The sequence below is a fragment of the Pinus tabuliformis genome, chromosome 5_1 (genome assembly GCF_031772625.1).
Source record: "Pinus tabuliformis cultivar Carrire ecotype Pingquan chromosome 5_1, CPIR1, whole genome shotgun sequence".
NCBI lineage: Eukaryota > Viridiplantae > Streptophyta > Pinopsida > Pinales > Pinaceae > Pinus > Pinus tabuliformis.
Window position 1 is genome coordinate 606,538,124 of NC_142305.1, and position 24,323 is coordinate 606,562,446.

A 24,323-nucleotide genomic window follows, 5' to 3' on the forward strand; every position below is an offset into this window, starting at 1 on the left:
TTTATGAACAGTTTGTTTTTATTTTTACTATAAAGACCCTTTCATGTCATTTGAGAAAGAGTCCTTAAATTGTATTAAAATTATATTGAAGAAGATAACATTTCTGCACTTCTTAATTTACTTTTGTAGAAGACAGGGATCAAGGTTCAAACTTGTTGTAAAGGGATTTCAAGAGGACTTGCATTTCTGTATTTTTTTGAAGTTTTCAAAATAAGAAGAACGAACCAGACTGTTACTTTCATAAGAGAATTCAAATACATATGGTACTTTTATCAATGTCTTTTTGTTTCATGTTATGCAATTAAACAATCTTTTGATTCGATATTGTTGTTATATGTGAATTTTCATACAATTCTGCATTATATCACTTTTGAGTAAGTTGGAATTGATATTCTTAAACACATATGCTGACAATTGATGTTATTATGATATGCGATATGTTTTATATCACTTTGTTTAAAAGTGATCATCATTTATGCTTAACCTTTCTGTAGCCAAGTGTTTGATCTTCATTAGCATTTGATTACCAGAAATCATTATAAATCGCATTGATATTGGATTACCCAAGTTATATATATATATATATATATATATATATATATATATATATACATATATATATTATAGATCTATTTGTATATTTTCATAAGTTTATTTTCCAAACCATCTATCATTTTGTTATATATCTCAAACAACAATTCATCAAAACACATTCTATTGGGAAACTGGTCCCATACTATCCAGTCGGAGCCACCATACCAAATGGAAAAGGAATTGCATTAAGGGCCGGACCGGGTGGTTATCCCCAATGTTGGTACAATGGTTTTAGAGGCATCAACACTACTCAAAGTAAGGACTATGGTAATGTGAATCCTTCGAATGGTCAGGCTACTGATCAACCTACTAGTTCGACCACATATCCATAAGACTTTATTCCAAATAATTAATGATTAAGCCTCCCAAGGGTGTTATCCATAAGTCAACATTCAACCCTCACGCAAGAGATGCTCAAAATTATATATAGTTGAGGACCTGGCTCAGGGTCCATCAACTATGTCCATTCTTGAGGTGTTACGAAATTGCCCCGCCCAAAAGAAGGATTTTCTCTTAGCAATTGGATGTATTGATCCTTCGGATTCCAACCTAGTAGTCTTTAACCATGAGATCCATACACCTTGATTTCTATCTCAATTAGCCCTCATGATCTAGGTTGTTTTTCATGGTAAGAATATTCATCGTTCCATTGTGGACGAAGGTGCCTCAACCTGTATTATGTCCATGTCCTTCTAGAAGGCTATTGGTTCTCCCCAAATAATCCAATCACCAACCACTTTGAAAGCTTTTGATGGAAGAACTTATAAACCATGTGGGATTTTGAATTCTCTATAGGTAGAATTAGGTGGCAAGAATATATCAGTAGAATTTGAAGTTATCGATGGACATATAGCTTATAATCTTCTACTGGGTCATACATGGGTCTATGCCATGGTTGCGGTTGTTTCCACATATTTTCGAATGATCACTTTTCTTAATAAAGGTTGTATCGTAGCCATTGATCGAATCAATTTATTTGACATTGATTCTTCAGTTACTGGAAGTGTCCCTCTCATGGGGGAAACCCCTCACTCGTATCAACATTTTTGAGTTGGAATGCTTAAGGATTCCTCTCTCATGGGAACCTTTTCACTTCCTCCTCCCTCACTGCGTGAAAAATATACCTCGATTGCCTATATTAATATGATATCTTCTTGTGCTGCTCCAGTTGACCCATGGGTAGTACCATATCAATCTAATATCGATAGTTTTGGTGACCGTATGCCTCTCATCCCCGTTGAGCTAGATTACAAAGCCATCCATTCGGCTTGCATGACATATTATGATCCTTCCTCTTCGATCAATTGGGTTTATCGTTCTTTAGATTATGGTATGTCGTCTAATCCTTTCTCTTGTACCTTTTCCACCGATGAGAGCATCATAGATATCACGATGCCGAATGATACACCATGGGATGATCATCATCATGGTTCCTCCTTATCGGATTCCTTCGAGGACAATCTTAATGAGCTTTATCAACCCAGTAATTTTGAGTCATCTACGATTTTTTCATCCATTTATGATGTTGATTATGAGAATAACTTGTTGAACATTGAAGAGACCATCCCTCTCGACATTTCAATTAAACCCAAAATTGTCAAAAATCTACATATCGATGCGTATTTCTTTCCCTATGAGGTCAAGAATTATAAAGCCCTATTGCAAGAATTCAAAGATGTTTTTTCATGGGCTTACGAAGTAATTCCTGGTATCGATCCAAATATCATTGTGCATGAGATTAAAATGTATCCTGATGCTAAACTAGTTCGGCAACGCCTTCACTTTGTTCATCCCAAGAAGGTCGCCGATATCAAAACTAAAGTTGAAAAACTTCTATGAGCTGGTTTAATCTATTCCGTACCTTTAACTAACTGGGTGTCTAATATTGTTCCTGTCATGAAAAAGAATGGAACAATCTGTGTGTGCGTCGATTATCAGGACATCGTTCGTGCTTGTCTGAAGGACAACTATCCCAACTCGTTCATCAACTAGATCACTGATGATTGTGCCAGTTGAAAGATATTTTCATTTATGGACAATTTCTTTGGCTATAATCAAATCAACATTATCCTAGCGGACCAAAATAAAATTGCATTCATTTGTCCCCGGGGCACATTTTCATATAAAAAACTCACTTTCGGATTAAATAATGTTGGGACTACATTTCAGAGGGCGATTAATTTTGCCTTTCATGACATCAAACATATTGTGCAACCTTATTTAGATGATTTTCCTGCTTATTCATGACATGGGGCTGATCACCTGATGCATCTTAGGCCATCTTTTTATGATGTAGACATTATAAAATTTGACTCAATCCGTACAAATGGTGTGTTTTGTGTTAGCTCCAGTCGTCTTCTCGGATTTATTGTATCATAAAAAGGAATTTGTATTGATCCTTTGAAATTTCAGGTGATAATTGATCTTCTTGCTCCTTCTTAACTCCTTTAGATTCAACGACTCCAAGGGAAGGCTCACATTCTTCGGAGGTTCGTTCCCAATTATGATGAAATAACCAAATGATTTACTCTCTTGCTAATGAAAGGGGTCCCATTCCATTGGGACGATGCTGCTCAAAAGGCGTTTGATGCCTTGAAATATGTACTAATTCAGGCATCTTTGTTACAACCCCTGATTACCAACATGATTATTTCCTGTATCTCGGCATTACAAGTACTACCATTTCTATGGTATTGGTTAAGGAAGATGATGTAGGAAGTGAAAATCACATTTATTACTTTAGTCAGAATCTCAATGATACTGAAGTCAAGTATACCCATGTCGAGAAGTTAGCTTTGGCTGCTGTTCAAACTGTTTTGAGATTTTGCCATTACATCCTACTTTGGAAGACTATGGTTGTTTCGGATTGCAACCCAATGACATACATATTATCACAAAAATTATTGGGGGGGAAATAACCTAAGTGGATTTTCATCCTACAGGAGTTCATTTGGAATTCATCAAATCCAAGTCGAATAAATCCTTAGTTTTTGCTAAGTTAATTTGCGACCTTCCCAATTTTGAAACTGAAACGACATCTAGTGATTCTATTCCAGATGAGTCATTGTTTTTGATTTTGTCGTCTAAACCATGGTATAGAGACGTTATCATATATCTCCAGACCCAGACTTTGCGGTCTCACACCTCTCGCTCTGACCAACGATATATCCGATATCAAGACAAACATTATATTATAATCGGTGACTCTCTCTCTTTCCCTTGGCGAAGCCTAGAAATGGGGTGTACCTTAAAAAATACTATGCCTGAATTTTTGTGTAATGCATTTATACATACTATAGACAAGTGTGATTGAGTGTGTTTATAGTGTGTTCCCTTCAGAGTTTCCTAGGTTTATGTTAATCCTGTTTACATTTGGTTTGCAGATGTCGACATCCCTCGAACCATACGTTGGTTATGCCGATGGTTCTAGTCGTAGTGCTCAGAGCCTTTCTTCCGTAGCTTGGGATATATATGCTCCAAATGGAAATTTAGTGAGTTTACGAGGCATTTGTATCAATTTATCTACAAATAACATAAATGAGTATAGCGCAGTGATCAAGCTGTTGTTTGATTCTATTTCACATGATATCCACCATCTAATTATCAGACTCGATTCACAGCTTGTAGTACTACAATTGACTAATGTCTATTTGGTTAGAATTCCAACTATGTTTCACATGTTCATGAGGTTTTGCCTTCTGGAAAGATATTTTGATTTCATTCAGTATCAACATATTTACAGAAATCTAAATACATTGACAGATGCACTGGCTAATCATGCATCACATCACATTTAAAGAAATAATGGAACCATAAGAAACAATGAAGATATATATATATCAAAGTTTTGGTTTTACAAAATTTGTGCTCGAGACACATGTGGCCACATGACCTAAAATATACATGTAGTCAAAATATGGCTATAAGCCTCCTAGTAGACCAATCATAGTGTTCATGATAGCATGCCACTGCACGAGCCATCATGCACAGTAGCCGACTAATACCACTAGGAACGCCAATAGTGTTTCGTTGCAGTCTCATAGGGAGATCGTCAACCCTAGTCTCATCTATGCCATCGGTCAACCCCTCCATGTGACACTCAACCTATGTTAGGGTCTCGACCACATTGAGATCCTATAGTACGTCTCGTCCTACTGAAACAACCTATACTGTTGTTGGTGCATGTTGTGGGTCTCCTACACGATGAATATAAGAAGATCCCACTGGTCGAACAAGCCCAATATCTACATGTGTACAAAACAATAGTTTAGTCTTGGATACATCAAAATCACAACAAATTGTAAAACTTAAAAATACAAAAAATGGTCAAAATGTTTTACCTATGACACACTATTGCTTGCCGTCAAGAAGCGTGAGCTCTAGGTCTATATGAAAATTCATCCCTACATATGGATAGTCTTTTATCATAATAAGCTGCGTGCACAACTAGCTGAAGAAGACAGGTGTCAATCTCATCAACGAAGAACCTACATGCCTAGATATGAGATCCACCCATCTCCTCATTCATGGGACTCTTAGATCCGTGGCCTCGAGTGTGATATGTTGTGGCCTAAGCAATGGAATCCGCTCTAAAGTAAAATAAATCAGAATCAAACCATAGCCAAAATTCTTTAATTGTCCATCTTTTTCTTTAGTCAGCTACTCTTTCATGTTTACAAGTACCCCTTCACTCAAGTTGAAAACTGTCGGCTCCAGGCATGCTAGAGCATACTGCATATGTGACTTATTTTCCACATGAAGAGATGCACTGCCAACCAATATGACAATAATGAATAAGATCATTCTTAAAGGAAAACATACTACATCTTTAATGTTGGTTTTTCCATCCTTGGTTAGTCGTGATCTTGGTTGACAATGTGCACTAACATAATATTTGACTGTCTCTCCACCACTCCTTAAACCAGAAAAAGATATGGGGGCACCTCGCCTTGATAGGCCAATCAAGAAATATATATCCTCTACCTTTATTTCAAGTGTATGTACACCAATTCTGAATTCTTGCACTTGAACATCCCATGCACAGGCAAGATACCTCAATAACTCTATTTGCTACCTCATACCAAGAAGCCAAAAGAATTTTAAGAGTCCATAATCTCTTAAAGCCTGGATTGTGGTAGGATCATTAGCTGCAGTCAAATCTTGTTCTTCATGTTCTCTTTCCCTCCATATCAAGGCCATTTTGTTCCAATAGACACCTGCAACATCACAAGGAGAATCATTAGGATGAATTTCATGCAAAAAACTAGTGAAATTTTGAGGAAAACAAGCAAAACCAAGTTGCAGATTGTGCCCAATGCACTCTCCTAAGGGAAGATAGTGCATTGTAGTGCTTCCCCTAGTGTATTTCCCCCCTGATCAATGCACCTTTCGACCTTCTAGGGGTGCATTGGACCTAGGGCGAGGAATTAGAACCCTTGTGCCTCCAAAACCTTGGAAAATGTGCATAAAATCACAAAATGGAACCATGAAAAGGAAGAGAAAGGTTCTAGCTCCTACCTAGAAGTGACAGTGCTTGAAATGATCCATTGGATTGGTCTTAATCAGATGCAGAAGATTGGGGGAAAAAACACTCAAAACTCATTCTCCAAGAGGTAAATGTGAAATGGTAAAATTGAGTTACCTTTTGCCTATTTTATGGTCATTTTCATAATCAATTTATTAATGTTTTGACCTAAATAGGACTCAGTTTTATCATAAAACAAGTATTTTTAATATTTTGGTGGTGTTTTGAGAAGGATGACACCTGTTTTAATGGATTTGATGATGTATGGACTGAAACAGGTCATTTTACCAAATAACATACTTTTATCATATTTTCGAGCTCTGTAAACCTACGAAAAAGAACCCCTTGGAGTCCTCTTTTAGCTCTTTTCAGACTCCCTAAACATGAAAAGATTTCCAAGCAATTGTCTTTTTGAACTCGTTAAAGTAAATGAAGAGACATCTACTTAGTATAAGTTTAACCCTTTTTCAGACTGAGATAGACTAACTACGAAAAATGAATACCTTAATCGAACATGGATAAGAGGTTCTCCTGAGTATTGTTTTCTGCCTTTTCGGACTCAAGAGAGTATCTACGAAAATGAACTTTTGGATTTTTCTTTTTCGTGTCTTTTTCAAACTCTCTAAACATGAAAAAGATATTGAATTAAACCTTCGATGGAATCGTAAAAACATCAAACAACGATGGACTCGCCGAACATGACGAGACCGAACCACTCCTTCTTAGGGTTCGTTAAGCATACTCAGAGGGATTCATCTGAATGAAGAACTTAGAGATCAAGCATATGTTATCCTCCTCAAGCTTGTTAAAATATAAAGAGGTACTGACAAACAATGGTTGGGAAAATTGGGAAAATGGGATTTTCTACCTATTATGGTAGCAAGTCTCTCTTAAACTTTTCAACAAATATTTTTTCCCTTAAGGCATCCCCTGTAAGATCCTCCCTTACTCCTCTTTGCTACCCAAACACAATAGCTATAGGCGAAGGTGAAAGTATCGAAAACAAGTTTCAAATGGGGACTTAACAATGGAAGTAGGGAATGCTTTGTTACAAGAGTGTTAAATATATGTTTTCATCCTAGGTCTTCGGATGCTTCTAATTGCAATCCCTCAAAAAAATTTCCAATGTCCTATTGATTGCTTCTATTTGTTCACATGTTCGTGGATGGAATGTATTAGACCTATTTAACTTTCACCGATTCACCGGGGAACCTTACATCCCTCTCTGAAGAAATGCTCCTTGTCATCCCATTGTGCACCCAGACTCGTCCAAAGAACGAGTTTATTGCTTCTTATCCACTACTCATCTTTTTATAGGGCTTAAAAACACACATCTTGTTGAACTTGTCGAATACCATGAATAGGTTGTCATGTCCCTTCCTGGTTGTCAGTAAACATCCCATAAATTCCAAGGAAATTTTTTCCAGGGACGACTGGGTATAGGTAAGGGAAGATATAGACCTTGTTTCCTACTACTAAGCTTTCTGGTATAACAAATCATGCATCCTCTTATGAACTTAGCTACCTATTCTTAAATATTGGGCCAATACACATACCTTTGCAAGTTGGCCACTATCATCCCTACACCAAAGTGCCCTGCATTCATGGAGGCGTGAGCCTCTCTAGTTAATTGTAATCACTCACCTTTATGAACACATAACTTATCCAACCCATAGAGTAACCCATCATGGAGATGGTAGTCCACTGTGTTGTCACAATCATGCACATGACTTTAGCTCTACAGTTGTTGAAACACATCCTTGAAGTCCTCATCCTTTGAATATGCCTCTCTATATGCATCATGGGTGAATGGATCCGTGTGCAACAACGTTCCCGCTCTGATCTTTTATATGGGTGGCATTAAAATCATGTCAGTTAGCTTATTTGTGCCGCCCTTCTTATACTTGATCACTAAATGAAACTGTTGTAGAAACCCCATCCACTTGTAATGCCTATTATGTTGTAGCATACTATTCCCCTACAGGCACTGTAGTGGCTAATGATCTATGTGGATTGTTGTCTCCTTTCCCATCAGATAATGTTTCCACTTCTTCACTACTTTCACTACACACTACAAGGAAAATAACTTCTAGAGGAGGTTTTTGCGGAAGCCCCTATAAAAATAGCCCAAAAATCTATTTGTAGTGGAGGCCACTAGTGGAGGTGGGCGGGCGAATGTTTTTTTGATGGTGCGTCTACAATTTTCAAACGCACCGGTGCTTTAAATACAAGCACCGATTCCAAATAGAACATGGTGCACCATGGAAGATTTAGCTAAAAAATAAAAAATAAAAAAATAAAAAATAAAAAATAAAAAATGATGTACTAAATAACAAACGCACCAGTTCTTGAATAATAGATAGCACTAGAAAAATGTTTACTTTTAAAAATTGTCAGTGCTATATACACCCACAACACCATTTCCCTTCTTGTGGAGCATCACTATAGTTTTTAAATTTCAAAAAAATGTGGTGCTATATTCCAATGAAGCACCAATGCTATTAATCTATTAAAACGCCACAAGGTGCCTTATAAAGAGAACCGCTAGGGGGTTTTAATTTAAAAAAAATGTGGTGCTATAGTCCAAAAAAACACCGATGTGGTAGCTATATTAGAATGCCCAGGGGAATCTTAAAAAAATCACCGCAATAGGTATTTCAATTTAAAAAAAAGAACTCTTCGATATCTGACGCACTGGTGTGGTTATGTTGATGCCTCGAAAATCGCTGCAACAACATTGGGGATAACCACCCGGTCCGGACCTTAGTACAGCTCCTTTTCCGTTTGGAATAGTGGCTCCGACTGGGGATAATGGGACCAGTTTCCCAAAAGTGGATAAACGGGATGAATGGATGATTTATAAACTAAGCTAACGGTGAGCGAATAACTAAAACTATTAACAAGAATACATAAACTATGATCTATCCCGGGAACTTATTAAGCTTTAAAGTGCAGCGCTTGATGATCCGTGTCTATAAACAGGCATATAGATGACTCCATTTAACAGACATGGACATTATTTCATTCATGATTACTATGCTTAAATAGTTAAGCAAAGCGATTGAAGCGATATTACCACACTTATCATTTATATCATTGACATATACATGATTAAAAGAAAGGCATATCATAAAACATCCAGTAGTGGAAGAAATATAGATCTGCTGTTACAGCGCATGCATATAATCAATAATAGCAAAGATAATCACATAACAATTCATATGAAAGGAATGAATTTAGACATAGATAGAAATACCATATGAGCTGCTTGACACTCCCAATATCAATCGTTACTTGTAATTCTTCCTTCAACGCAGAAACATTCTCAACAAAGACAATAGTGCACAATTGCATAAAAAGCTTCCTTGTCGAATTAAGAACAACTGGTCCAGTTTCATAAAAGAATATTGACTGAAGCACAATAGTGCAAACTTCAGTCTTTAAGTCTGGTACAAAACTTTACGACCCTTTCCAAAACAATGAAAGGGTCTATAAATACTTAATTAATCTATCTATCTATAAAACATAAATCCTACTTAATTGGTATCAATAAATCTTGATCCTATTTTCCTCAGCGATCTGGCAGTCGGCGGCATGATTCATCAGGTAGGCTGCTTGCCTTTATATCTGAGTTGACTTATCCCAAGCATTGGCTCTACTTCAAGAGGTTTGTTGAGGCGCGAGCTGAGCTGGGCGGCATATGTGGCATCCTGAATATCGGGAATCATATACCCGATCGCATCTGTTAGGCACTTAAGGGCGGCTCTCTGTGTATGCGGCTTTACCAGGAAGAACCAATATGTGTCCCAGGTTAAACTATTAATCCCAGCGATTAATCTCCCCTTTTCCTCTAAATCAGGATAACATGATTGCTCCAATGTGTTCGTTGTTGTCAACTTTCCTGGTGTGCATTGGGAGATCATGTTTGATAAGTAGAGAGTGTTATTAACTAACTCAACTAAATTGTTAGAAGTTGATTTACATCTTGAAGCCGCCCTCTCTGCTTTCATCAACTGGGACTGCCATTCTGTGAAGAGTATACCTTTATGTGGTTCTAGGATCCTGGGCAAATTCGCTGCTTGTCCTTGATCAGAATCTTGCCAGAATCTTGGTGTGGTTATGTTGATACCTCGAAAATCGCTGCAACAACATTGGGGATAACCACCCGGTCCGGACCTTAGTACAACTCCTTTTCCGTTTGGAATAGTGGCTCCGACTGGGGATAATGGGACCAGTTTCCCAAAAGTGGATAAACGGGATGAATGGATGATTTATAAACTAAGCTAATGGTGAGCGAATAACTAAAACTATTAACAAGAATACATAAACTATGATCTATCCCAGGAACTTATTAAGCTTTAAAGTGCAGTGCTTGATGATCCGTGTCTATAAACAGGCATATAGATGACTCCATTTAACAGACATGGACATTATTTCATTCATGATTACTATGCTTAAATAGTTAAGCAAAGTGATTGAAGTGATATTACCACACTTATCATTTATATCATTGACATATACATGATTAAAAGAAAGGCATATCATAAAACATCCAGTAGTGGAAGAAATATAGATATGTTGTTACTGCCATTCTGTGAAGAGTATATCTTTATGTGGCTCTAGGATCCTGGGCAAATTCGCTGCTTGTCCTTGATCAGAATCTTGCCAGTCAAGAAATGCAGCTATGGTTTCTTCGGCTTGATCCAATTCAGTTCTGGCCTTTTCTACTTGCTTATTTATGGATGCCGTTAATTCACACAGTGGCTCTGCCTGGGCGATTTGTTGACACAAAAGCTTAATTTTGGATATTAATGCAGTGTTTATTTGCAATGCTTCTGCTCTAAATTCAGCCACTTGTGGAACGCCCTTTATTTTTTCGAGCTGTGATGACAATTGAGCAATTTTCTCATCTTTTGTTTTCATCATTTGCTCATTCGATGCCTTTAATTGTGCCAATGCCTCTGATAATTCTTTCTGTTTCTGGATCGCGCTTTGGTCGATCCTTTGCTTTTCTGCCTGCAATTGTTGAGTTAGTTGACTGTTCACTTGCTGTTGTGTCAACAATTGCTGCTCTGCCTTCTGCTTTGTCTCAGCTAACTCTGCCTGTAATGAGAAAATCTCTTGATCCTTGGTTTTCAGTAGAAGACTTACCTCCGATGCCTTATCAATTGTCGCTGCCGAATAGGCTCCCACATACTGTGACAGTTTTGTCAGGTCATCGGAGGGGTCAAATTCCTCCTTCCAAACCACATTTCCCGTAGCAGTTTGCTCTAGGAAAAGGGAAGGTTGATCAGTCCTTCTTCTTTTCCTTTGTCGTTTAACCACTGCTTTATGCCTTGGGCTGTAGAAAACATCCAAGGGAGGAATATCTTCTACCTGGAGAATGATTTGGTCGGAGGGGTCTTTTGGTATTATCTCAACCTCTTTAGAAATGGGTGGGCCGCTGGTTCCACTCAGAACCTGTGATGAAGTGATTTCCGGTGTGTCCGTTGTCTTGGAAGTGTCTGTATCCTTTGAACATTCCAACCCACTGATGATGGAATCAAATTGCTTCCATTCCTGGAGAAATTTAGGGTCAATACGAGTATCTATATTGACATCAATGGTGGTTTGTTTTTGCTTTTCGGCTTGGGACTCCTTCCGCACTTTTTCCTACTCTCTCTTTTGCTGTTCCTCTTGTTCTTTCTTTTGCCTTTCCTCATGCTCTTTCTTTTGCTTTTCCTCTTTCTCTCTTCTCTGTTTTTCCTCCTGCGCTCTCTTCTGCTTTTCTTCTTTCTCTTTTCTCTGCCTTTCTTCTTGTTCTCTCCTCTGCTTTTCCTCCTATTCCTTCTTATGATCTTTTGTTATAACCGGAGGTTCCTTTGACTGTTGTTGATTAGGCTCGCTTGATGATGTCGCTGGGGTTGTTGCTAGTAAATCTAGAGGCAGAGTTTGCAACCTCTGTTCTCTAAGTTTATTAAATTCAGTCAATCCTTCATCATTATATTTCACTTTAGCGAATGCTTTAACCTGATTTATTGTCTCAGCTGAAGAGAACAGGTCGTCAAACATATCTTCTTTATGGTCAAATCTTGTCAATTTGGCCTATTCTAGTGCAGTATAGGCAACTTTGTTTGGATCAAACTGCCTATTTGGGAGAGTCCCCAGAGTTAAGGATTGAATCTTTGTAGCTTCCTTTTCTGCATGTTTGAGATCATGCAAGGTATATACACCGCATCTCAAAGGAAAAGAGGGCCAGCCTTGCTTCTTATTTTTCTTGAGCGTTTGTGTAACACTCTCAGTAATGATTTGGTAAGAAATTTCCCTCGCCAGCAGTTTATCCGGTATGTATAAAGGGAGGACATGAGGTTTGGCTTGGCTACCGAAAACTCTTATGTAGGTAAATCTCTCCTCTCCAAACCATCTACCTATTGAGGTTAAATCAATTTCGGCTTGATAAGAAATCTTGGGAGCAGGTTTATCAAAAGTGGAATAATAAATAGGCAACATAAAGCCATTACAGACTTGGTATAGATAATGTTTATAAGAAGATTTCCACAATTTCTGATGATATATATGAATAGGCGTGGGGTCTTGTGCAGTCCACCTCCAGCCGAGTACGGGGAATTCAGAGTTAAAACACAGGGTATCTAGAATATAGGCACTGTAGTAGAATGGGGGAATTACCCTTTCAGAAATACGGGTCTTGCTTCTAAACTCAAGCACAGCTGTTGCTAATTTGTCTGAGAGGATAGTGGCCCAATCCATAATTACACTGTTGCATGCTGCTTCCATTAGGGGAACCATTTCTATGGTAAAATTAGCAGAGTCATGTAATCCCCATAATCTACACATCATTATTCCAGCATAGCAATAAGGAGAAGCCAGAGAATCAACCGAGTACTTACTAGAAGATTCATGTTTGTGCTTGGCCGGATTTTGTCTCCAATCCCGGATGGGTTCAGATTCAACTTCGTTCTCATTTGAGAATTTTTCCAGGAATTCCTTATTGTATATCTTCTCTGGCTCAGGCAAATGATACATTTGCCTCAAATCATCAGCTTTGAACGATCCGAAAATTCTCCCGTCTCTGGTGCTGAAGGTTCTATCGAGGATTGGGATTTCTTCAATTGCCCACCGCACTACATCTGTGTATGGGAGAATTTGTTCCCTGGCTGCTATCCGGTGAAGGAAGGAGTCGGCTAAGTCCTTGAGAGTACCCTCAGATTTCCGAGTAGAATCTGCAGTAGCTTCTACTGTTGTCACTGCTGGTTCTTCGGCTTCAATCAGGTTGTAGGTACCTTGCCAAGTAACTCTGACGAGACCCGAACATGTAGTATCAGATATCAATCCCTTCTTTTTGTCAGCGACAGCTTGTCCTGCAGCTGGCGCAGCGGAAGTGCCTGTGGCCTTCTTGGATTTCTTCCCCATTTTGCTTGAGCTTTCTCCTTGGGATGAATTCTGCACAGAGGCGAAAATAAACGTAACATGGAGAATTGCAATGAAAACTTCAAAGTAATGAGCTATAGTGACTGATGCGTAATCAGGGATTAGCTTTTAAAATGGGCGCAGATATAATCCATGGGAGGATTTTAGGACTTACGATCACATTAAATGGCCGTTTAAAACCTGCCAATCTTAAATGCCCATTATATCATTATTCGGCCGAATGGCCCGCTTAAGCGTGCTATGGATATTTTGGCGGTTGGGCGCAGGTGCATCATTGCTTAACAGATTAAGCTTTAAATATGATTCGATCATAATATCCCTCCATTTAATGGCTTTTTGAAAACCGCGCTTTATCGCAATCGGCCATCGGGGAGAGCTTTAACCTCTTGTATTGACACCATTTAAAACCCCCGATCGCCGATAGCCGATATCGCATCGCGTCGGAAGAATAGGGATTATATATGACATGGACAACATATTGCCGATTTGCCAATTACGATATCGCATCGCATCGGGCTGCATCACCTGGGCGCCTTATTAATGTGCACAGGATATTGCCGATTGCCGATTGCGATATCGCATCACATCGGGGTGAAAGGATTGGGGCGCTTTAAGACTGCGTATAGAGTATCGCCGATAGCCGATAGCGATATCGCATCAGCGGAAACCAATATGTCACTTATTTGTGTTCTTTATGTCATTGCGATATGCGATCTTGCGATCGCTTTATCGCAATGATAAAAGATTGTTTTATTTGATCAAAATGGGTTTTTCAAAAGGTTTTTTTATATAATGTTTTCATTTGGTTATCAGACCTTTTTGAACAATACAATATTGATACCAATTAACTTCTAAAGGGACCCATTTCATATGATAATTTTGTAAATAGAAATGATATGAAATGGGGGGTTGTTGTAGAGCACAACAATTGGCGATTCACTGGAAGAACCAGTTATCTCTGAAAAGCATAGAAATACTTAAACTTTTTTAAAATAGAGTTCTAATCAAAAGGGAAAATTCTAATGTAACTAGGTATACATGCATTCCAAGTAAAATGAATCTATTTTTGCTAGTTTCCTCTCTTTTTTAAGAAAATAGATACATTCTAAGTTTTAAATAGGCCTCTATTGGTTTATAATGATAAAACAGAAAACCTTTCCAAATCAGCTTTTATAGTGAACTCTTCTGTCATAGGTAGAGCCTCTGCTGCTAGCAAACATTCACAGTTTCGACAGGGATACCTTTTAACCATGCTATTGTCCATTGTTCCATCCAATTAAGAGTGTGATTAACAGAATGAATTCAAAACATGTTTTCATATTTTGTATTTCATTTCGTTTTTCTGTTATTGATAAGATAAAAAGCCATTGTCCTGGTTTGGTGGCCAGCTATTGACAATGCCATTCACTGGTAGTAATCTAACCGAACAAGCTGGCTCGTGATGAGACCCCTTGTCTTATAATTCTAAGCCATTACCCTGTTTTGGTATGCAGTATTGGTAATGTCGGTTAAACTATTTCCCTATGATCATGGTAAGCAGGCTTGTAATAAGACCTCTTATCTTTTGTATCAAATATTTTAGAATTACACTCTGAGTAATCATAAACTTTGGTGAATGGGATGAACAATTTTCTCCTTAAGAGTAGATGGATAACAGGGTAAGAGTTGAAGATGCTGAAATTGGATTAGCTTCTATCTTGATATTGATAACCTTTTGAGACCAATTTGAAAACAGAAAATGATTTACAATACTTCTAAACTTTGAGAGGTGTTCACAAAACTTGAAGTGTGGTTTCAGAATACAATGATACCTAATTTCCTAGAAATTATCCCTTTTGGTTAAGACTTCTATTATTTAAAAGCAAATATTCATACTACTTCTGTGGGATAACTTTTCAAACACAGCAAAAGGTCAATGGAAGATATCTTACAACTTTATTTCCTAATGATCCTACAAACTATAAAATTCTATTAAAATAAAAGGAGAAGGGGTTACCTCCTCAATTAAAGAATTTCTTCAAGATAAGGCCATTAACAGGGAGAGAATCTCTCAAACCTGATAAATCTTGCAACATGAAGGTTGAATGGCCTATCTTCTCACAGATCTGAAATGGTCCAAGCCACATCTTCTGGAACTTGGTGTGTTTTCCCTTGTCCTCATGGGCTTTGTCCCATTTCAGAACTAAATCACCGACTTGGAATTGTTTTGAACCGGATGAGACTGAATCAAAAGCTGCTTTGATGATTTGTTGATGTTTGGCATGAGTAACCCTGGCTTTTTCTCTTTCTTCTTCTAGTTTTAGAATTTGATCATGTCTAAGTTGAATAGAAGAAGAAGGAGTCTCCTCAATGAACTGTACTAGGGCTAAAGAAGGAAGAACAAGATTTGTGGGCAGTACTGCTTATTTTCCATACACAAGATTGAACGGAGAAGATCCTATAGAAGCTTTCTGTGTTATCCTATCAGCCCATAATGCAAACATTAAGGATTTGTGCCAGTTTTTATGATTCTGTTCAATAGTTCGCTTAATGATCTTGATCAGATTCTTATTAGTAGACTCTGCTAAACCATTACCCTGGGGATAGTAATTAGCAGAATATTTTAATTTAAATCCTCTTTTAATAGAGAAATCAAACATAGCATTGCCTGAGAAATAAGATGCATTATCAAAAACAAGAGCATTTGGGACACCAAGCCTGGTAATGATGAATTGATCTATGAATTCAATGATTGCTTCAGAATTTGCTGTCTTCAAAGGAATTGCCTCCACCCACTTAGTAAAATAATCGGTAGCAGTAAGGATATACTTATGCTGTTTGGAAGATGGTGGAGTAATTTCCCCTATGATGTCCAATCCCCATTGCTCAAATGGTTGTTCAATGTTGACTGGTTGTAGAGGGAAAGCTGATTTTCGTTGTCTTCCACTAGAAGTTTGACAATTGAGGCATTTCCTTACGTATTCGTGGGCATCTCTAAACAGAGTGGGTCAATAGTATCCAGCATGAATAATTTTGTGAGCTGTTGTGTCAGCTCCAAAATGTCCTCCTGCTGGTCCATCATGTAACTCCTGCAAAACCTTTTGTGCTTCAGGTTTCTCAAGGCATCTTAATAAAATAGAATCATAATTCTGCTTAAAAAGCACATCATCAATAATTGTGAAATTCTTTGCTTTTAACCTAATGGCCCTTTTGTTCTTGTAAGACAGGTTTGGAGGTGCATAACCATTCTTTAAATAAAAGATTAAATCTGCATATTGAGATTCAGAATCAGTAACACTTATCTGGTTGATTTCTTCATTTTGATCTGTATCGCTTGATTCTGGAATGTTGGATGCTCCTGCCAATATCCTGCAAAAACCTTGGCCCCTAACAATCTTTGTTGGTTTAATTTCTAAGTCATATTCTTGAAGCGCTGTGACCCAATTTGCCCTTTTTTCACCCAGTTCTTTTTGGATTAATAGTTGCCTAACTGCAGGGAAAGGGACTATAACTTTTGTGTGTGTTTTCAAAAGGAAGGGTCTATAATGCTTGACTGCTTTAAATACAGCAAAGGCTTGTTTTTCTACATCGGAGTAATTCAATTCAGCACCCTGAAGATTTGAGCTAAAAAATGAGATGGGTGATTCCAGATTGTGATCATTTAGTTGTGTAAGTACTGCAGCATAAGACAAGTTGGATGCGATGGTATACAATGTAAAATGATTAGAAAAATTTGGGGTATTTAAGGCTGGGGCATTGATTATTGATTGCTTGATTAGATCGAAAGCTTCTTTTTCTGCTGATCCCCACTTAAAGACTGAATTTTTCTTAATCATTGTTTGAAGTGGCAAAATAATTTGAGAAAAATCTGGAACAAATCTTTTAACAAAATTGATCTGGCCTAAAAATGACTGCATCGATTTTTTATTGTGTGGGAAAGGGATTTCAGAGATTTCTTTGATCCGATCAGGATCAATATAAATGCCATCTTTGGACACAATAAAACCCAAGAGCTTCCCTTGATCAAGATCAAAGAAAGACTTTTTAGGGTTAAGAGAAATACCATATCTTTTGCAACGTTGAAAAATTTGATTTAGATCATGCAAATGATTATACCTCTCCTTAGAGAATACAGTAATATCATCTAGATAGACGACTACTGTTCTATTAATCAACCCTCTAAAAGCTATATCCATAGCTCTTTGGAATGTTGCTCCTGCATTTATAAGTCCGAAAGGCATTTTCTGATATGCATATGTTCCCCATTTTGTTCTGAATGTGGTTTTAAGCTAGTCATCAGGATGAACCAGGACTTGGTTATATCCTGAGAAACCATCTAGAAAGGACATCAATTCAGAGTCTGCTACTGATTGAAGTATTTGCTCCATAGTAGGTAATGGGAAATTTTCTTTCAAGCTCGCTTTGTTCAAATTTCTGAAATCAATACAGATCCGAATGTCGCCATTTTTCTTTCTGACTGGCACCATATTAGAGACCCAGTTTGAGTGTCGGACAGGAAAAATAATCTTGGCTTTCAAGAGTTTGTTAAGTTCCGATTTTATCTGGCTCTCTAAGTTTGGATGTATTTTTCTTAACTTCTGCTGAATCGGTTTCTGATCGGGAAGCATTAGAATGGTATGCTGGATAATAGATGTATCATACGTCTTCAAATCATCGTATTTCCAGGCAAAGACCTGTTTATTTTTCCTTAACAGTCTAATGAATGCCTCCTTCTCATCCAAGGAAAGTCCTAGTCCTAAGTTAATGTTTTGAGGAGTTTGCTCGGTGCCAAGATTTATCAATTCAAAACTAAGGGTAGAACTTTGGAGCTTTGCATTAGTTACAGGTTTAAACCTGTCTTTGATATCATAAAGATCCTCGAGCTTTACCACTGGCTTAGGGATTGAATTTTCCTGAGGCGTTTCTTTCATTTGTAGATCATGGTCATTTTCCTCAATAATTTGATCGTCGTAGGACTTTTCAGAAGCTAGAAATTGTAAAATATCCTCATCATGGTTGAATACTCTCCAATTAGTGACATTTTCAGGAATTGAAGGCCTAAAAAGCAATTCTACGGAAAATCTATCTGGGCTGTAGTCATCAGAAGGTAGGAGCTTGGAAGCTACATTGGCTAGGAGATCGGCTGTCGAATTTTGAGACCTAGGGATGGAAGAAATGTTAAATGCGGAAAAGTGCGAGGTAAGTTCTTGTACTAGCGATTGATAATGCTTGAGGTGATTTGAAAGACAATGAATTGCATTCCTCACCTGTTTAACAATGATTTCAGAATCGCCAAATACTTTTAGATATTGCACTTTTAGGCCGATTGCTTTATATAATCCCTGGACTAAGGCTTCATATTCAGCTGTATTGTTAGTGCATTCAAATTCTAGCCTACAGGACAACATTGTCTTTTCTCCTTGTGGACTAATCAAAATACATCCTGCTCCTGAGTCCTCACTAGATTTGGACCCATCGAAATATAAAGACCAAAATAAAGAAGTATTAACAATTGTATTTACAATTTTCTCAGTATCATTGAAACATCTTGATCAATTTGTTTGTGAAAAATTTTCGATATGAGATGTAGAATGGTTTACTGAGAACGGAGAGGGTTGGGCAAAAAAGTTGCCAAAGAATGACTCTGATGAATAATTCCCCAAAATGTTGTTGTTGAATGCTACCAGCTGGTTTTCTTGTTCGAATTCTGTAACTGTATGGGTCATATGTTTTTCCCGATCGATCCTTATTTGATTTGGCTTACCTTTGTAGGGAAGCCACATATGTGACCAATCAGTGGAAATATACCCATGCAATTTCTCAGACCAATCCCTACTCAAAATTAAACCGTAAAATTCAGGTATATCGGCTATTGGAATATCAATCCTCTGTACTATTCTGGGATCAGCAGATAACCTAATAGTTACGGAATTAATTTCTCCTAAAACCTGTACTTTGGTCCTGTCCAATTGTACAATATGAATAGCAGACTTCTGGGGTTCAATGTTCAGTTTAGAACAAACTGAAGCTGGCATTATGTTAGACGATGCCCCTGAGTCAATTAAACAGTTGTGCAAGTTTCTGTTGTAAATCTCATAGGTCAATAGGAAAGGCGGGGTATGAGAATTTGATCTATCGCCAATCAAAACTGAATCAGTAGCTTCAACCATACCTGGAGGAGGTTGGCCTGAATCATTAGCAGCTTTTGCACTGGGAAGAGGTGTAGAAGGAACATCATTCAGTTCTTTGAGAAGCAATTTCTGTTGATGTTTTAATTTGCTAAGCTCAAACATAGTAATGTTTGCTTTAGTTTTCTTCATGTCATCAACAATGTTGTATTCCATTGAATCTGATACCACTAATGTTTTAGATATTGAAGGAGTATTAGAAGTTGAAGGCTGGTTTTGAGGAACTGCTGCAGGTGATTTCTTTGCAGGTATTTTTTCTTTGGTTGTAGCGGCACCAGCACTCCTTTTCTTTGATGTTACCTGAACAGGTTCGGAAGTACTTTTACTCCTAGTAGTGACCGGGAATGCTTCTTCTTCATTATCGGTATCGGAATTGGGGAGTATAAAATCCCACATTCCATGACATTCTACTACTTCTTCTTCATCGCTAGTTTGTGAAATCGTTTCCTCTTCCTCTTCTTCTTGTTCTGAATCAGCATTAGATATGACATTTGGTGGCTTTGATTCATTTTTCTTAAAAGTCCTAAAGGGTCTTTTAGTTGAGGTCTCGGCTACCTGCTTCTTTATTTCAACCATTTCATTTGATAAAGTTTTTAGGACTTTTTGCAAACCCTCCATGTCATATGGGTCTTTTGAGGTTTTCTTTCTTGAGTCATCTTTGAAAGAGACTTTTTTGGCTTTTCTGTCTTCCAGAGCAGCTTTCTTTTCTAGAGCATTAATGCGCTTTTCCACAGCAAGTGCTTCTCTCATGTTTTCAGCTAAGGTAGGTTTCCCAGCCCTGTCTACAAAAATGGCTATATTGGCAGGTAGGGCGGTGATATACCATTCGCTTCGAATTTGTTCACTTGGTTTGGAGGTTGTAGGGATTTTATTCAGGAGTTTATTGAAGCGAGCATTAAATTCCTTAATTGGTTCCCTATGCTCTATTCTCAGATTGGAGAGATCGTTTATTAAAGTAGCCAAAGACCTATCATCTCCATATTTGGTAAGAAACTGCTCTTGGCAAGTGTTCCAACTGGTAATGGAACCAGAGGGTAGGGAAAAATACCAGGATCCTGCTGATCCTTGCAAGGTGTAAGGGAAAAGTCTAACAACAACATCTTGTTCTGTTACTCCTTTCAAGTTGACTGCCAACATGAAATTATTGATGTGTTCCTCAGCCTGGGTCCCATCATCTGGATTAAACTTGGGTAGCCATTTTTCAGGAGCATCTGGTAATGGATGCAATGGTGCAGGCATATTGACTGCACCAGGTCTGGTCCATGGATCTGCCATTATAATAGCAGTAGTGGTTGATACTACTGTTGGGACTCCAGATGTCTGGGAAGGAAATAATGTTGAGGAGTGAACAGGTTGGGATGCTAAAGCTTCTAATCCCTGGTGAACAACAATATGTAATGGGGGAGTGGATGGTTGACTTTGCAGAGGAGAGGATGCAATGGAGGATGTGGATGAAAGCTCTTCACTGTCAGATCCTTCAGTATATTTCTTTGCCTTTTTCCTTTTGGGTAAAGGGAACTCAGTGGGTTCAATACCGAGCTTTTCACTCTGAAGTCTGGTGAGAGGGTGAGGCAAATTGAAATGTGAAGTCGCACTTCTTTGTGATACCTCAGATTTCTGTGGTGAAATCGAGAAGCTCTGAAGTTTGTGGATAAGAGACTGGACTTCAGGTGATTCAAGACTTAATTGTTCTGGAGTATGATGGGTTTGAGCAGTGGTAGTTGATTCCTCTTCTTCTTGTTTGGATATTGGAGAACCAGCATGCGAATGAGAAGTCTGAGGGGATTTGGAGGGAGAATTACTCTTAGAATGGCTTATAGATTTTGGTTTACGTGCCATTCACAGTCGGCCCTCCTTCTAGCGCCAAAAATGTTGATGCCTCGAAAATCGCTGCAACAACATTGGGGATAACCACCCGGTCCGGACCTTAGTACAACTCCTTTTTCGTTTGGAATAGTGGCTCCGACTGGGGATAATGGGACCAGTTTCCCAAAAGTGGATAAATGGGATGAATGGATGATTTATAAACTAAGCTAGCGGTGAGCGAACAACTAAAACTATTAACAAGAATACATAAACTATGATCTATCCCGGGAACTTATTAAGCTTTAAAGTGCAGCGCTTGATGATCCGTGTCTATAAACAGGCATATAGATGACTCCATTTAACAGACATGGACATTATTTCATTCATGATTACTATGCTTAAATAGTTAAGCAAAGCGATTGAAGCGATATTACCACACTTATCATTTATATCATTGACATATACATGATTAAAAGAAAGGCATATCATAAAACATCCAGTAGTGGAAGAAATATAGATCTGCTGTTACAACGCATGCATATAATCAATAATAGCAAAGATAATCACATAACAATTCATATGAAAGGAATGAATTTAGACATAGATAGAAATACCATATGAGCTGCTTGACACTCCCAATATCAATCGTTACTTGTAATTCTTCCTTCAACGCAAAAACATTCTCAACAAAGACAATAGTGCACAATTGCATAAAAATCTTCCTTGTCGAATTAAGAACAACTGGTCCAGTTTCATAAAAGAATATTTACTGAAGCACAATAGTGCAAACTTCAGTCTTTAAGTCTGGTACAAAACTTTACGACCCTTTCCAAAACAATGAAAGGGTCTATAAATACTTAATTAATCTATCTATCTATAAAACAGAAATCCTACTTAATTGGTATCAATAAATCTTGATCCTATTTTCCTCAGCGATCTGGCAGTCGGCGGCATGATTCATCAGGTAGGCTGCTTGCCTTTATATCTGAGCTGACTTATCGCAAGCATTGGCTCTACTTCAGGAGGTTTGTTGAGGCGCGAGCTGAGCTGGGCGGCATAGGTGGCATCCTGAATATCGGGAATCATATACCCGATCGCATCTGTTAGGCACTTAAGGGCGGCTCTCTGTGTATGCGGCTTTACCAGGAAGAACCAATATGTGTCCCAGGTTAAACTGTTAATCCCAGCGATTAATCTCCCCTTTTCCTCTAAATCAGGATAACATGATTGCTCCAATGTGTTCGTTGTTGTCAACTTTCCTGGTGTGCATTGGGAGATCATGTTTGATAAGTAGAGAGTGTTATTAACTAACTCAACTAAATTGCTAGAAGTTGATTTACATCTTGAAGCCGCCCTCTCTGCTTTCATCAACTGGGACTGCCATTCTCTGAAGAGTATATCTTTATGTGGTTCTAGGATCCTGGGCAAATTCGCTGCTTGTCCTTGATCAGAATCTTGCCAGTCAAGAAATGCAGCTATGGTTTCTTCGGCTTGATCCAATTCAGTTCTGGCCTTTTCTACTTGCTTATTTATGGATGCCGTTAATTCACATAGTGGCTCTGCCTGGGTGATTTGTTGACACAGAAGCTTAATTTGGGATATTAATGCAGTGTTTATTTGCAATGCTTCTGCTCTAAATTCAGCCACTTGTGAAACGCCCTTTATTTTTTCGAGCTGTGATGACAATTGAGCAATTTGCTCATCTTTTGTTTTCATCATTTGCTCATTCGCTGCCTTTAATTGTGCCAATGCCTCTGATAATTCTTTCTGTTTCTGGATCGCGCTTTGGTCTATCCTTTGCTTTTATGCCTGCAATTGTTGAGTTAGTTGACTATTCACTTGCTGTTGTGTCAACAACTGCTGCTCTGCCTTCTGCTTTGTCTCAGCTAACTCTGCCTGTAATGAGAAAATCTCTTGATCCTTGGTTTTCAGTAGAAGACTTACCTTCGATGCCTTATCAATTGTCACTGCCGAATAGGCTCCCGCATACTGCGACAGTTTTGTCAGGTCATCGGAGGGGTCAAATTCCTCCTTCCAAACCACATTGCCCGTAACAGTTTGCTCTGGGAAAAGGGAAGGTTGATCAGTCCTTCTTCTTTTCCTTTGTCGTTTAACCACTGATTTATGCCTTGGGCTGTAGAAAACATCCAGGGGAGGAATATCTTCTACCTGGAGAATGATTTGGTCGGAGGGGTCTTTTGGTATTATCTCAACCTCTTTAGAAATGGGTGGGCCGCTGGTTCCACTCAGAACCTGTGATGAAGTGATTTCCGGTGTGTCCGTTGTCTTGGAAGTGTCTGTATCCTTTGAACATTCCAACCCACTGATGATGGAATCAAATTGCTTCCATTCCTGGAGCAATTTAGGGTCAATACGAGTATCTATATTGACATCAATGGTGGTTTGTTTTTGCTTTTCGGCTTGGGACTCCTTCCGCACTTTTTCCTGCTCTCTCTTCTGTTGTTCCTCTTGTTCTTTCTTTTGCCTTTCCTCATGCTCTTTCTTTTGCTTTTCCTCTTTCTCTCTTCTCTGTTTTTCCTCCTGCGCTCTCTTCTGCTTTTCTTCTTTTTCTTTTCTCTGCCTTTCTTCTTGTTCTCTCCTCTGCTTTTCCTCCTGTTCCTTCTTATGATCTTTTGTTATAACCGGAGGTTCCTTTGACTGTTGTTGATCAGGCTCGCTTGATGATGTCGCTGGGGTTGTTGCTAGTAAATCTAAAGGCAGAGTTTGCAACCTCTGTTCTCTAAGTTTATTAAATTCAGTCAATCCTTCATCATTATATTTCACTTTAGCGAATGCTTTAACCT